The 15,200-nt window shown below is 36.4% G+C and overlaps 1 pseudogene across 1 annotated transcript; it reads right to left on the reverse strand.

Annotated features, from left to right (window-relative positions):
• Positions 1 to 3,217: 3,217 nt before the first annotated feature.
• Positions 3,218 to 6,074, reverse strand: LOC149194522 (6-phosphogluconate dehydrogenase, decarboxylating 1, chloroplastic-like; annotated as a pseudogene). Its single transcript, XR_016254543.1, has 2 exons — positions 5,402 to 6,074; positions 3,218 to 4,557 (listed from the first exon to the last, which is right to left on the reverse strand). The product of XR_016254543.1 is annotated as a 6-phosphogluconate dehydrogenase, decarboxylating 1, chloroplastic-like (transcript).
• Between the last annotated feature and the right edge of the window lie 9,126 nt (positions 6,075 to 15,200).

Raw genomic sequence — 15,200 nt, forward strand, 5'->3', positions numbered from 1 at the left:
TGTTACAAAGCCTACGAATTCACACACAATTCAATCTATCAATACCCATAACACACACACATATACAGTTTCAGGATAAACCTCTGTATTATATAAATACAAACAACTGATTACATATCAAGACTCTCTGTCTCTCAGGGTTGATCTTCAATATCCGTGGCCTCCCCTTTCACTCTGCCCATAGGCTTACATTTATACATAGGACTTTATAACCAATTTCCTGGTTTAAATCTTTAATCTACTGAACTGACTCCTAAATGTCCTCTCTAGTTCCTCGAATCATGAAACTACCTTAAGAGTTATAATTGACTTCTAACTCTCTCATCATTATTAACCACTCATGTTCTCCTTCATTTGAGAGCATTTACAAAATATCTCACATCATCTAATTAATTCCTATCCTACTCACTCAAAAGCCTAAATATCACATTAATTCAACACTTAGGAATCCAACTTCCTTAAAACACATGACCCACCTATGTCTACTAAAATACAATGATTTTCCTTGGGTTGAATGCTCCTGCATCAAATTGTCTGGTTCAGGAATTACTCTTGTATTTTCATATAAGTAGCAACAAGATTTTGATATATTTTAGAACTGTCTACTTCTAGAATTACTCTTGGATGTACATATGATCAGCAACAAGATTTTGATATTAATATTAGTAGCCGCAAGAGTAGCGCTAAAAGCATTCCCAACCAAATGGTCACCAGGGAACCAATATATCCAATATCAGTACTTAATATGAGATGCTCCATCTAATAAGCAACTTGTTCATGTTTTCCTATCCCTGTACATCAACATCCTCTCACCCTATATTATCCTCTCAATGCCCATGCACAGTTTGCAAAATTTCAATTATATGTGGTTGATAATGGTCGTCCCATGGAAAGTAGTCATGAAAAATAGAAACTAGTATGCCCCATGTAAAGTAGTCATGAAAAATAGAAACTAACATGCCCTAATATATCACATTACAAAAGTTTCCAATTTATGGAAGAAATTTTTGACACCGATATATTTCTTCCATAAATTGGAATTTTTTGTAATGTGATACAAAAAAAATTACATTACAAAATATATATATATATATATATTCCATTAATTATTTTTGTATCGCATTGCAAAAAGTTCCACTCTGGAAGAAATTTTCGACAACGATAGTTTCTGTCTTGACTTCTAGTTTCTCTTGCTTAATTTTCAAACAACAGAATCGCCCCATCATAAAACTTGAATGCAACTGCTGGCATTTGGAAAAGATTAGAATGAAATGGAAAAAATACAGAACTCAACAGAAGTGGTGAAGATATGGTAAAATAACATCAACTACCTTGATTGGTACATTGTGAAACTTCCTATCAACATCATACACTGAAACTGTGAGGAAAATCATCACAAAACAGATAAGGAAATGACATACTATTGTGTTGATTTTTGGTGTAGCATCGGGAGGTAGTCCCGCATGACAAGAAGCCCTCCTAAATAAGCCTAGAAAAATTACAAAATTAAAATAAAATAAATTTTATTTTTAAGTTTCATGTAGGCTCAAAAGGAACAAGTCGGCCCCACCATGAAAGGGTGTGTCCCTTGGGGTAAATGCATGCATTTGACTTGTACACACTCACTCACTTATCATCTCTCTTCTATAGAAGACACTCGTGGGAGCAGGAAAAAGATGAAATGGCAAAAAATTTGGACTTGGTTTTTGGCACAGATTTCTAGAGAATTTATTGTCAACCTTGCTGAAGAAGAATTTCTCCTAGGAGTTGTTGGGTTTTCTCCCAAATTTGGGTTTCCCAGGGAAAAGTTTGTGTCTCTATTGTGTATGGCTGTCTCTTTATGATCTTTATTGTTTCTACTGTTTTCGTTGCTCTAACTGTTACAATTTTCTGTGTATAATTGCTTAATGATAGGCAGTGACAAAAGAATTAATTAAAGATCATTGGAAGTAATTATCAGATCAGAAAATTAATTTTCTACTATGCAACTTGTAGAAAATTCAACACATTGGACATAGAAGCAACGAAATGCAGGAGTCAAGTGGAGATTACAAGTCCGAAAAATATCTCCTTCCATATACAGCTAAAAAAACTAGAACTGAAAAAAGGATTCTTACCATAATGCCTGGAGAACCTAAAGAAATTAAGTGATTCTTTGTTCTGTTATCTAGCCAGTACCCAGAGAATTTGGAATCAAAATAGACTAATTCTTCGAGTAATTCACCTTTTTTCCTTGTATATGTATAATAGCCATAAGATCCCTCTGCATTAACTGAAAACGAGTTAACTGAGATAAACTGTTAACATTTAGAGAACCCTCTAACCAATCAATAAAAAATCCCCTGATCAACATTGTGAAAAATGAGGGCAATAAGTCATCTGAAGGTTTGTATCGGAACATATATTCATGCTAAAGAATTTAAATACTCCATTGTTGCAAAAAAGAGTTTCTTAACTAATAATTCTTGCACAGAACTGATGACTAGGACAAGCACCTAGATACTGCGGCATGACTCACCACTTTTTCATAATGCATGAGAGCCTCACGATCAACCTACAGGCTACAACTGTCCAAAATGAATATGTGGTAAGCAGAATATTAGAGGGCAGCAACTGTATCCGGTTAATATAAATAAAAACCCATTTACGCCGATCTATTACTTTGAATCTATCGATAGAATTAGTGCTGGAAAAAAATGCCTAGATACATTTTACAAAAATATGGAAAAGGTTAAGCCCTAATTTGAAATTTAAAAATCATTTACTGTCATCATGGAACTAAGGAGGAAGCTAATAAATTTCCAGTAAAAAACTGCATAAAACAAGAGGGGGTTTTAGAACAGAAAGAACAACCCATACACTGCATCTAAAATTGAAACAAAAACCCATCAATGAGTTTGTTAGTCGCGCTCTTTCATTGCACTTGGTATGAGCACCATCTTGTCAACTGCATAGAAAAATATTGGCAGTGGGCACACATAAAATTAACTTTGTGGTGATCTATTACTTTGAATCTGTCGATAGAATTAGTGTTGGGAAAAAATGCCTAAATACATTTACAAAAACATGGAAAAGGTTAAGCCCTAATTTGAAATTTAAAAATTATTTAACGTCATCATGGAAGTAAGGAGGCTGCTGATAAATTTTCAGTTAAAAACTGCATAAAACAAGAGGGGGTTTTAGAACAGAAAGAACAACCCATACACTGCATCTAATATTTAAAAAAAACCTCAATGGGTTTGTTAGTCGCGCTCTTTCAACTGCATAGAAAAATATTGGCACACTTAAAATTATTTAGCAAAATTTGCCAAAGGGCTAAATTTTGCTCCTAAAAATATCTCTGATAACATTCTACCAGTGCCATTTATTGGATACATTCTCTGGAAAAGGAAGGCATGCAATTTTCAACTCTCCTACAATCATGAAATAAACGAAGCATGCAGGCTGAAAAAAGGCTCTTAATGTCAAACTGACAGGCAGAACTCAGGCTGCATGCATAGGAATTTGTTCAGCAGAAACATAATTTGAACCTGGGGAACAAATTCACTTTCAGGCCTTCAGCCCAGCCCTGTTCTGCTTAGCAATCTTTGTCCATTCTGTATGGAAAGAACCAGGGCGATCGATCCGTTCGTAGGTATGTGCACCGAACAGGTCCCGTTGTGCCTGGACAAGATTAGCAGGTAACCGGGCGCGGCGGTAAGTATCAAAATAGGCAAGACTCGTATTCATACCCGGGTGCTGATGCCAGCACTGATTGCCAAATTCACCACCCTTCTCCAAGCAGCCTGTCTCTCAACCATCTCTCTCGCAAACTCTGGATCAACCAAGAGGCTTGCAAGCTGTGGGTTCCGTTCGTAGGCCTTCTTGATTCGATCCAAGAAAACAGCCCTGATAATGCACCCGCCTTTCCAGATACGGGCCAGTTCCCCAAAGTTCAGATTCCATCCCTTCTCCGCACTCTTGGCGCGGAGAAGATTCATCCCCTGCGCATAGCTGCAGATCTTAGAGGCATACAATGCCTTGCGGACATCATCAACCAACTGCTTCTTGTCCACAGTTCCCCCATCAGCCAAGACATCAGACAGGCCAGCCTGTTTGAAAATCTTCGCAGCAGCCTCACGCTCCTCCTTCAGGCCACTCAGATACCTGCAATCAAGCGAGGCAGCAATAGTGGGGGCTGCAACAGAGAGCTCTGCAGCCTGCTGCACGGTCCATTTTCCTGTCCCCTTCATGCCAGTCTTATCCAATATCTTATCCACAAGCTCCCCATCACTATACTCATCCTTCACAGTGAAAATATCTGCAGTTATCTCAACCAAAAAGCTCTCGAGCTCACCTCTGTTCCACTCTGCAAAGGTCTCCGACAACTCCTCATTGGTCAAACCCCCGACATACCTGAGCACATCATAGGCCTCAGAGATCAACTGCATGTCTCCATACTCGATGCCGTTGTGAACCATTTTTACAAAATTCCCAGCGCCTCCAGCTCCCACATAAGTAACGCAGGGCCCGTCGTCCACCTGGGCAGCGACCTTGGTGACCACGTCTTCAATATACCTGGAAAATTTTATTGAAATGGTGAATAGGGGGGGCAATTTAGGGAATTGGATATATTTTAATGAAATCCCATTTGATTTGATTAAATAAACTAATCTTGTAAAAAAGGACCCTCTCTCCTAGCACAAATCTGATAAACATAATGTCAAATCTCAACCAACAGGCAGATGTGCCATAATTGTGGGATGAACCTTGATATTTTACATCGTTCCACACCAAAAATGCGTCATATCAAGATTCCACGCCATAAAGAATGTCTGTACCAAATTTTGAACATGATCAGAGTTTTACCATGTTCTAGATTTCGTGCATGACAGGGAAGGATAGAGAAATGTCTTTAAAGATTTTGTTTAATTTTCAAGAAAAAACTTAACCAACAGACAGATGCGCCATAAGTGTGGGTTGAACCTTCATATTTCACATAGTTCCACAACAAAAATGAGTCATATCAAGATTCCATGTCATAAAAGAATGTCTGTACCAAATTTCGAATATGATCAGAGTTCTACTATGTTCTAATTTCGAATATGATCAGAGTTCTACCATGTTCTAATTTCGTGCATGACAGGGCAGGATAGAACAATATCTTCAAAGATTTTTTTTAATTCTAAATCAATTCAGTGCCCTTAGAGATTTTGTCTAATTCTAAATTAACTCTGCGTTTGCGAGAATTCAGTCAGATTTTGAAAAAAAATTATGACTCTAACTTCTTGTATCTTTAAATTCAATGACCGAAGACAAGCTTATTAAAGTATTAAACAGCTAAAGAAATTGGAGCATACCCTTCCATTTTCCACAAGTACTTTTAACAACAAATTACAGAGTCACCGAAATTTTGGCTTACCTGTAGGCCTCGAGGGTGCCACCAGGCATGAGCGAAGGGCCGTTGCGAGCTCCCTCCTCGCCTCCGGAGACCCCCATTCCCAAGTAGAGCAAGCCCTTCTCGGCCACCTGCTTTGCCCTCCGCTCGGTGTTCTCGTACCACTCGTTGCCCCCGTCTATAATACAGTCGCCGGGCTCCATGTACTCCGAGAGCGTCGAAATGGTCTGGTCGACCGGAGCCCCGGCCTTGACGAGGATGACCACTGCCCTCGGCTTCTGGATCGATAGCACGAAGTCCTTGGGCTCGTAGAAGCCCTTCAGTGGGAGGTTGCCTTCGTCCCGTGCGCGTTCCAGGGTTTCGTCGACGCGGCTTATCGTGCGATTGTAAACAGAGATTGGGAAGCCTTTTTCTGCAACGTTGAGGGCAAGGTTCTGGCCCATCACTGCCAGACCTGCCAGTCCGATCCTAGACAGCACTGCTCCCTCCATTGGAGTAACAAGCAATCACAGAACTCGAACGACCTGTTACACCGAAAGGAACTCGTTCCGACAGGGGTGGAGAGCGTCGGAACGAACCTCGCAGGCGATTTGAAAAAATGAGGCTCTTCCTGCTGGGTAATTGAAGTTGGGTTTTGAAATTTATAAAAGATGGAGAGCTCTGCCATGCACACAGAAATCATGACGTTAGTAATTTGATCCAAGATTCAAGCGCACCAAGATTCCTTTTTGTCATGTTATAAGAGGTTCTAGTCCCTCACTTTTAAGGCACACACTAAATCTTGTTACATGGGGTTGGGGGTTTAAGTTCATATGGATGGAAGGCTTAAGGTTGGGAACCAAGATGATTTGTCTTCTAGTATTTTTGAGGTTGCGAGAGTTTGGAAGGTTATAAGCATTTTGAATTGGAGTCTTCTAACGAAGTGGAGGAATTGTCTAGACGGCCAAAAGTGGTTGGAATCCGGGAAAAAAAATTTCAAGAAATTTTGTAGAGGCAGCGTTTGAATCGTGTTTTTGATGGTGGAAATGGATTCAGCACCATCAAAAACGTCTAGGACACCTAAAATTTTGAAGTTTAACAATTATAACCTGGATTTATAAAAATCCTTGACGGATTTTCTTTAAATATGACCGGAATTTCCATAACTTTCCGGGCAACTCCTCCGCCTCGTTAGACTACGCGTTTTGAATTAACAATAAAAATATAAAATAACATGTGTGGAATAATATAATAGTGTGAGGTTTTGGTTTTAATAATTATTATGTTGTTTTTGAAACATGTGTGAAATAATATAATAGTGTGAGGTTTTGGTTTTAATAACTATTTTGTGGTTTTTGGAAAATTTCAATTGTTTTGTGGTTAAATTTTTATTTTTTTTAAGAATTTGGTGATATAATTTTTTTTGTTAAGATTGTTTTTTTTAATTGGAAATTCAATTTAAAATGTGGGTATTTATGTGTAATTTAAAAATTCAAAATTGTCATTTCAATCAATTTTGGTTATAATTTGATTTGACAACAACAGAATTGATTATTTGCTCAATTTCACTAAATATTAATTAAAGTTGCTTTTATGTGAATGAATGAGAGAAATTGATTTTCAAGTGTCTTTAAAAATAAACTTGAAATCTGAAAAAATAAGCATGAACAGCTGAAATAAGAAGTGAACACCAGATATTTGATAACGGAATTCGTCCCTCCTGGACTACATATCCGGTCCGCTTCCAAGTGGGCGTTTGTTGTATTAAAAATGCTCATAAGTCTCTTTACATCAAATTTCGTCATTTTGGATTGTGCACATCGGCATCAATGGCTACTGTCAATTGATAAGCCTCTGGCTCAGCACTTCAACGCAAGTTACAGATTTCAAAAAGCCCCCATATTGGCCAAGTTATGCCTCCAAAGGCATGTTATAAGCACTATCAAAACAAGTTTTTGAGCTTTACATTACAACCACTTTGCCAATGGCGCACTGGTTGAACTCTTTATAAGTCCGCGAGTAGGTCCCGGGGTCAAACCCGCAGGCCTCCCGGAATCGGATTTGTGATACATAGAATATCGTTGTAACACATTGTAATACATGGTAAAGGTTTGTTGGTCCGCGCCATATATATGATATATGGTCTACCCAAAGTTGTTTTAACATAGCAAACAATAACAACCTTCGACCATATATACTAGCATTTGCACCAGATGTTGCAAAGGAAACGTCGTAAGGCATAAATTTGAGAAGAATCATGAGATAAAGAAAATCACTGAATAAAATTTAGTAAACAAAATTTCATTCAAAGCTTGATGATAAAGAGAAATCACTTACATTATACTTTTATACTTTCGAGAAGAATCATGAGATATAGAAAATTACTAAATAAAAATTAATAGACAAAATTTCATTCAAAGTTTGAAGATAAAGAGAAATCACTTACATTATACCAACCCGTAATTAGTTAATAATAACGAAGTGAGACTTTAAATACATTCTTGGGTCAAGAATGTTAAAGTATGTTATGAGGGTTAAAAGAGGTTGAAAAATAAAGAAATTAACAAATGCAAACAGATACTTTTCTTTTAATTGAAATGATATAATTCGATAAAACGTGTTAAATTCAAACAAATTCCTTAAACTTTTGAATTCAAAAGATGTAGATATCAATTTCAATGAATATAATGTAATTTTCCTTTTTAGATTTTCAAAAAATAGCCTAGTATCATAAAATAGAAATGTGTCAAAGCAAAAAAGTCCACCTCAGAAACAATAATTTAATTTTTTTCCTATAAATTTTTTCTACTAAAATGTAATAAATAATGCATAAAGTAATGCTCTTTAATTGTTAATGAATGGAAATTTTCCCACCTTTGTTAGACAGATTCTTATATATCGAGAGGAAGGTTTAAAGAGGACGACAGTTCTGATAGGAAACCAAAAAAAGTGGCAGCGTATTCGGTACAAGCTGTGATATTACGCAATAAGCTAGTGAGCTAGTGAATAGATTCGCTCAAATGTTGTACTGGCAAGGCTAAGACATGACAAAAATGGTTGGTTAATGAAGGGCGCTCTGCTTTATAGGTTTGATGTAGCTGGTTTTTTTTTATAACTATGACAATGAGAATCAACATGGTCAACAATCTTAGTACCTGTAAGTGTTCCATAACTCGATTTTAGCAGAGCATGGAGTTTTGATCGGTTGTATTAATTATATTTTGGATATTTTAGTGTCGCATGAATATTTATGATATAATCTCTCCTAAGATCAAATTTTATTCCTATCAACAAATCCGAAACTATCTCCTTCCTCGGGAGAGAGCTTCTAGGACAACTTTTCAGAATTTGAGATATCTAATCTGCACAAATATTTTAAAAATTTGGTCATCTATGTATCCGCGGAAATGGGCGGTTTATATAATAGTTTCCGGCATGGAATTATTTTTTTAAAATATATAATATTTCAAAATATTCTAAGAATTTGGAATTCGTAAACGCAGTGAGGAATTTATTTTTCTAAATATATAATATTTCAAAATATTCTAAGAATTTGGAATTCGTAAACGCAGTGAGGAATTTGTTTTTCTAAATATATAATATTTCAAAATATTCTAAGAATTTGAAATCCAATAAATGCTTGGTAAATACAAAATAAAAATTATTTTTCTAAATATATAATATTTCAAAATATTCTAAGAATTTCGTCACAAAGAAAATAGAAAACAGAGGAGAATGAAATGGGGGAAAAGAAAAATAGAGAGAGAAGGCAGAACAATATGACGAGAAGCAAATAGAAAACAGAGGAGAATGAAATGGGGAAAAGAAAAAGAGAGAGAGAAGGCAGAACAATATGACGAGAAGTAAATAGGAGATAACAGTTGTAAAAAGTTCAACTACTTCCCATAAATCTTTCAAAATTCAACTTTTTGAAAAACTTGACAAGTAAAATATACATTTTTTTCTCCAAACAAATTTAAAAATTTTGAACAATAGAGATAAGAATTCTGTACATTCATATTTCAGGGGAGAAATATGTCATTGCTTTAAGCAAGGCCAAATATTATTCATAATATCAGTGTACAAAAAGACTGGCAGTCCGAATAATATCTTGGTGACCCAGATTCTCTACCAGAAATACATGTCACCTCTTGTTTGTTATTGACAAGGATTCACTCTGAATATCCAAGTAAAATAAATAGATGAACACTTCGTGGGATAACAACATGATAAACCAAGGCATTTTTGTGTAGCTATAATCCCAAAGATGACTAACACAATGATTTGAACAAAACCCTCCAAACTTCCATGCCTTAACTTCGTCCTTGATATCATTAAATTGTTTAAGTCCAGTCATGTAACATACTTTGTAAAAGTACTACTTCTTACATAAAACAAGATAATCATAATAGAGTAGTTATTCCCCTATTCCTTCTGCCTGCCACCAATAATAATCCATCAGTGATGGAAAGAAAAACCATCTGGAACTTCGTTGTGGAGGTTCCAAAAAGATTGCATAAGCATCATTACCTTGTATGCAGTATTTTTCCTTATAAAATCATTCACAGCCGAGGGCAGCCAGAATGTTAGAATCCACCAGTGGTCTCTCCCGCATAGAAATGAACATGAGTCCTCTGAAAGAACACGCAAGAACTTGCCCTATAGTAAATATTGTTGGTTTCCTTAAAGGGTCCATCTACCAAAAATGATATTTCACGTTCAACACTCAAAATATCTATAAGATAAATTCTCTTTTGGAGAAACCATTGAGAAACCCTTAAGCCATCAAGAAATTGTTTAGCAACAAGAAACTCTAACTATTAATTTTTTCTTAACTATTAACTATTAATCTGACAGCCTCTTCTGATCTTTATACCATCTTGGATTTCTTCTCTCTTTATGCTAGAGGATTCATTTAAAGTTTAAACTTAACCAGTCCATGTGGTTGCTTCATTGGATCCTTGGTGTTAAGTAGAAATTCTGTGATGTAGGTCGAAGTTAATAGTAGCAATGCAGCTCCTCTCTACAAGTTCTTGAAGTTAGGCAAAGGTGGGCTTTTTGGTAATGGAATAAAGTGGAACTTCACTAAGTTTCTGGTGGACAAAGATGGGAATGTTGTAGAACGATATGCACCCACTACGTCTCCATTGAGTATCAAAATCTTGGAAAAAATCTCTTTGTTAATTCCATGTATCATATATGAAGATCCTTGTTATCACTAGCTCACTATATAATTACTTTGGTGAAAACATGTTTTTGTGTGCACCAATGACACCAAACTTGAACTAAGGACACCCACAGGGAGATATGTTGTGAAGAACATCACTCCTTGGAAAAAGCAAAGAGATTGTATGCAAATTGGCACACAGAATAAGCCATGACGTTGTCGAGAATAACATGCTGTTAAAAATTAAGTACCTTGTTCTTCAAATCGATGTCTTATTTACATTGATGATGCAATAAACCATGATCTCCAGGGTGATATAAGGCCTAATACCTATGTTGCATCATATGCAAATGCAGAATAGAATTAGATTTTAATTTAAATTGACCTTGCCAGTCATAAGGCCTATGTTTCAAATAGCTTATATAGATTATAATTGTATTCCACTGAACAAACAATTGTACAACTTCAGTTATGTTTGCCTCACAGCAGGAGCAGCAGGGCTTGTTTTCTTGGCCTTTTATCTTCTGGTATTTCTCAGCACTCGTGGAAATACTAAGATGGCATGTATCTAGCAGTGAATAATTTAGTATAATTACTCAAATCCATATTAATGCATGATCTATGATGTGGTTAACGCTATCAAATTCCTTGATGCAACAATTTCAATGTTAAGATGGATGTGTTCTAGCATTCTTCTGAATAACTTCATATGACTGCCAGGTTGGATAACTAATAGGCAAGGTATATTTTTAAATAGTAGATATATAAGCCCTATTTGATAAACCTGACTTGAAGTGTAGATGAATCCCCATTGCAAAATAAATTTATTGAAATGAATATCCAATTTTGCAATGACACTGAATTTCTCCCTTACGGTGTTTGTTGATTTTGTTGATTTTTTAGATTGATATTTGGGGTTTAAGGAGACCATTTTTTCTCCTTTGAATGGATGGGAATGAAAGCGATGCTTATTTTTGTCAGGGCAGCCCAGGCTATATTCCCAGCATTTGTTAATGGATGGTATTACGAAATGCCTAACAATACCTTGGTATGTATCTCTCTATCTTCATCATCATTGTCACACTCTCTCAAACTCACACACGTCTCTCTTACAATTTCTTTCACTTGTAGTTTGTGCTGGAGAAGGCCAGGGAAACTGTTGCTGGCCACAATTTGGGTTTTGTTGGACTAGAAGCTGCCAGTGCAGAAATCTCAGAATTGGCTTCAAAAGTGTCCAGTGAATGCCTCAAAATGCTTTTTCTAGTTTCCTTGAAATGCCATCATTATACAAGTAGCATCAACATATGGTACATGTTATGCATAGCCTTAATCAGCAATTTCAAGTCACATATTTTTCAATGGAGAGTTGTTTGACATCAAATGAGAGTTCTGAAAAGAATTTAGTTCCGATTATGCAGAACGTTGGCAAGATAAGATTGAGAACATTACAGAATATAAATGTACCTTTTTGGTAGACTGACACTTCAACATCACTGATTGTTTTTAGTGAAGATAAGTACTTGTCTGCTCCTAGTGCAGTCTCTAAAAGAATGGCCTGTTGTAATATCTTGTCCCTCAAAAGCATATCTGTTATCTCCCTCCTGATTTACTGTGCAACCATCTTGACTCTCCTTGGATGAGCCATGCATATAATCTGATTTTGTTTTGGGAATTTGCTAAATTTGGGTCCATGGGAGTACAGGTAATTCCGATTTGGGGTTCTGTTAAATTTGGGTCCAATGGAGTATTCGAAATGTTTGAGAGTAGAAAAGTTTAAAGAATGTATTGTTTTTGTCGTCTAGGCATCAACCACGAGTGTGTGGAGGCACTGCTGGGTTGCAGGCAATGACTATAGACTTGTTTGATGAGCTAGGAGTTGCACCATGTTTCGAATCAACAGTGAACGATGTGTCGATATTATCTAATATTTGTTCATCTATTACACCTGTTAATGCAGGTGCCTACTATAATCAGACATTTTTAGAAGATATAAACAAGGGGGCAATCTATTTTCATGTTTACTATACTCGATTTTTCAGGGGAAAGTACCAACCTGGAAGCAAAATTGATTTTCATGCACTCATTTAAAACCAACTGGCAAATTTTGCAAGTAAGTATTGTGAGCCAGGAACCTGTTCTTTTCAACTGCTCAGTAGTAGACAATATTCTATATGGACTGAAAGGCAGAGCCAACACTGTTGACATTGAAAATGTTGTCGTACATTTCAAAAAACTTTAGACATGTTTTAAATCTCGTTTGGTTTGAACTAGAAACATGCGACTTGTATTGTCAAATTGAGAGTACAATTAGTTGCTTCATTTGACTATTTCAATGAATATGGAATTCTCCTAAATTTGAAACATTGTCCACTTCTGACTCAACAAATATAGAGAATGGCCAATGCCCATGAGTTTGTATCAAATTTTCTGGAAGGGTACAATACACTTGTTGGAGAGCATGGTGTGAAGTTGTCAGGGGGTCAAAAACAACGGATTGGAATAGCAAGGGCATTACTGAGGAATCCTCGTGTACTTCTTTTGGATGAAGCTACGAGTGCTTTGGATGCAAAGAGTGAATACCTGGTTCAGGTGATACCATGACCCAAACCATGATAGCCTCTTTGTTCTTCTATTACTCTTGATTTTTCGTCTGATCTTATTTTCTTCCTTAACAATGCCCTTGCTTGTATTTAATCAGGATGCCATGGACCAATTGATAAAAGGACAAACGATTTTAGTTATAGCACATAGACTTTCAGCAGTCTAAAGTGCAACTACCGTGGCAGTTGTGTCAGGCGGTCAGATAGTTGAAAGTGGTACTCATGAGGAATTGTTGAAAAAGAATGGTATCTATGCATCTCTAATTCGAAGGCAACTGCAAGGATCCAAAACTAAAAATTAAGTTTTCTTAGCCCGAACGAACATGGAGCAAACTACCCGAGTTGCGTTTCATAAATCCATACTACATTGATGGCTAATTACATCTAGTCTGAATCTCTGATACCAGAGTCACTAACACAGAAATTTGACGATTAACAATTGTTAGATGATCCTTGCTTATAATTTTATGGAAGGAAATCTTGTTGAATATTTCATGTGTTTGTGGTTGTCTCCTGGACTTGTTGCAAATCCTGCTTACTGTTTATTTTATACTTCTTAAAGAAGATAATGCTCTTAAAAATCACGGGAAACATAAATTGATCTTCTTATGCATGGACTAGTAAGAGATGTAATATATGGTTAATTCAGACTCTCAACTTCTCCATATTCTTTAACCCATCATACTGCATTCCAAAATATCTGAGGAAAAAGTTACCAAAACTTGTTTACAGTGCCACCCAGTGAAAGGCTGATGGACTCAAGGGTAAGAGAAAGTATCACGAGAGAATAACTATCTTGGCTGAAGAGCATGTTGCTAATTGCTTTTAAATTGTTGAATTCATTACAATGTAGTCACTGAAACTAACAGTAAAGTAGTCTGAAATCCTCTAAAAGCGTGTTATTGACAAGGATTCACTCTGAATATCCAAGTAAAATAAATGGATGAACACTTCATGGATTAACAACATGATAAACCAAGGCATTTTTGTGTAGCTATAATCCCAAAGATGACTAACACAATGATTCGAACAAAACCCTCCAAACTTCCATGCCTTAACTTCTTGATATCATTAAATTGTTTAATCGTCCAGTCATGTAACATACTCTGTAAAAGTGCTACTTTTTACATAAAACAAGATAATCATAATAGAGTAGTTATTCCCCTATTCCTTCTGCCTGCCACCAATAATAATCCATCAGTGATGGAAAGAAAAACCATCTGGAACTTCATTGTGGAGGTTCCAGAAAGATTGCATAAGCATCATCACCTTGTATGCAGCGTTTTGTCTTCCTTCCGTTCTATGGTATAAAGATCAAAGAACTTGTCCTCCACTTATCACCAGGCGTTCTATTGCACACACAACGCAAGATTAAAAAATAATAATGCGCATATTGCAAAAAACCATCCATATCATTTCCCACAACTTTGGTGAAAATTTGATTATCTCTTACAATTGCCAAAGAAATATGTTACATGCACAACCTTGAAATGAAACTGAGGTTACCCCAATGGAAGTCCTTATGCCACACCTTGCGATGCAAACTGCATGCATGACGCACTCTAAAACCATTAGCCCCGACGAACCAATAAACAAATCCATAACATTTTTTACTTGGTAGCAAAAGCCCAAATTGATTGACTTCCTCCACTTACAAATCTGATCTCGTAAGCTTGCGCATCAACATTATGAACTATTGAACACTCGAAGACAGTTTTTCCTACTCCCAGTGCTGATAATATCTGGCCTTGAAGAGTTTAATCAGAATGATGTCCATTTATACCTCAGGAATCAACACCCTGCCAAAATGCATGCCAATTTCTCCCATAAATGTCTATGTTGGTAATATCAACAAAATAACCCGCCAGCACCTAGTTCACCTTGTCGTAGCTCCTTTCTCCGCTACTCTTCTAAAGGATTTGGACTCTAAATAATCCGCCGCATTCGCCTAAAACCAAAATCATATCTGATTAGCCATGTAGCTACACAGTATGTTCATGATCTGCATATTGATCCAATAGCAATTTCCTTTATATAATGCTAACAAATGACACAACCATTAACAATTAAAGCATCG

Source organism: Pinus tabuliformis, chromosome 2_2 (assembly GCF_031772625.1).
Source record: "Pinus tabuliformis cultivar Carrire ecotype Pingquan chromosome 2_2, CPIR1, whole genome shotgun sequence".
NCBI classification, from domain to species: Eukaryota; Viridiplantae; Streptophyta; class Pinopsida; order Pinales; family Pinaceae; genus Pinus; species Pinus tabuliformis.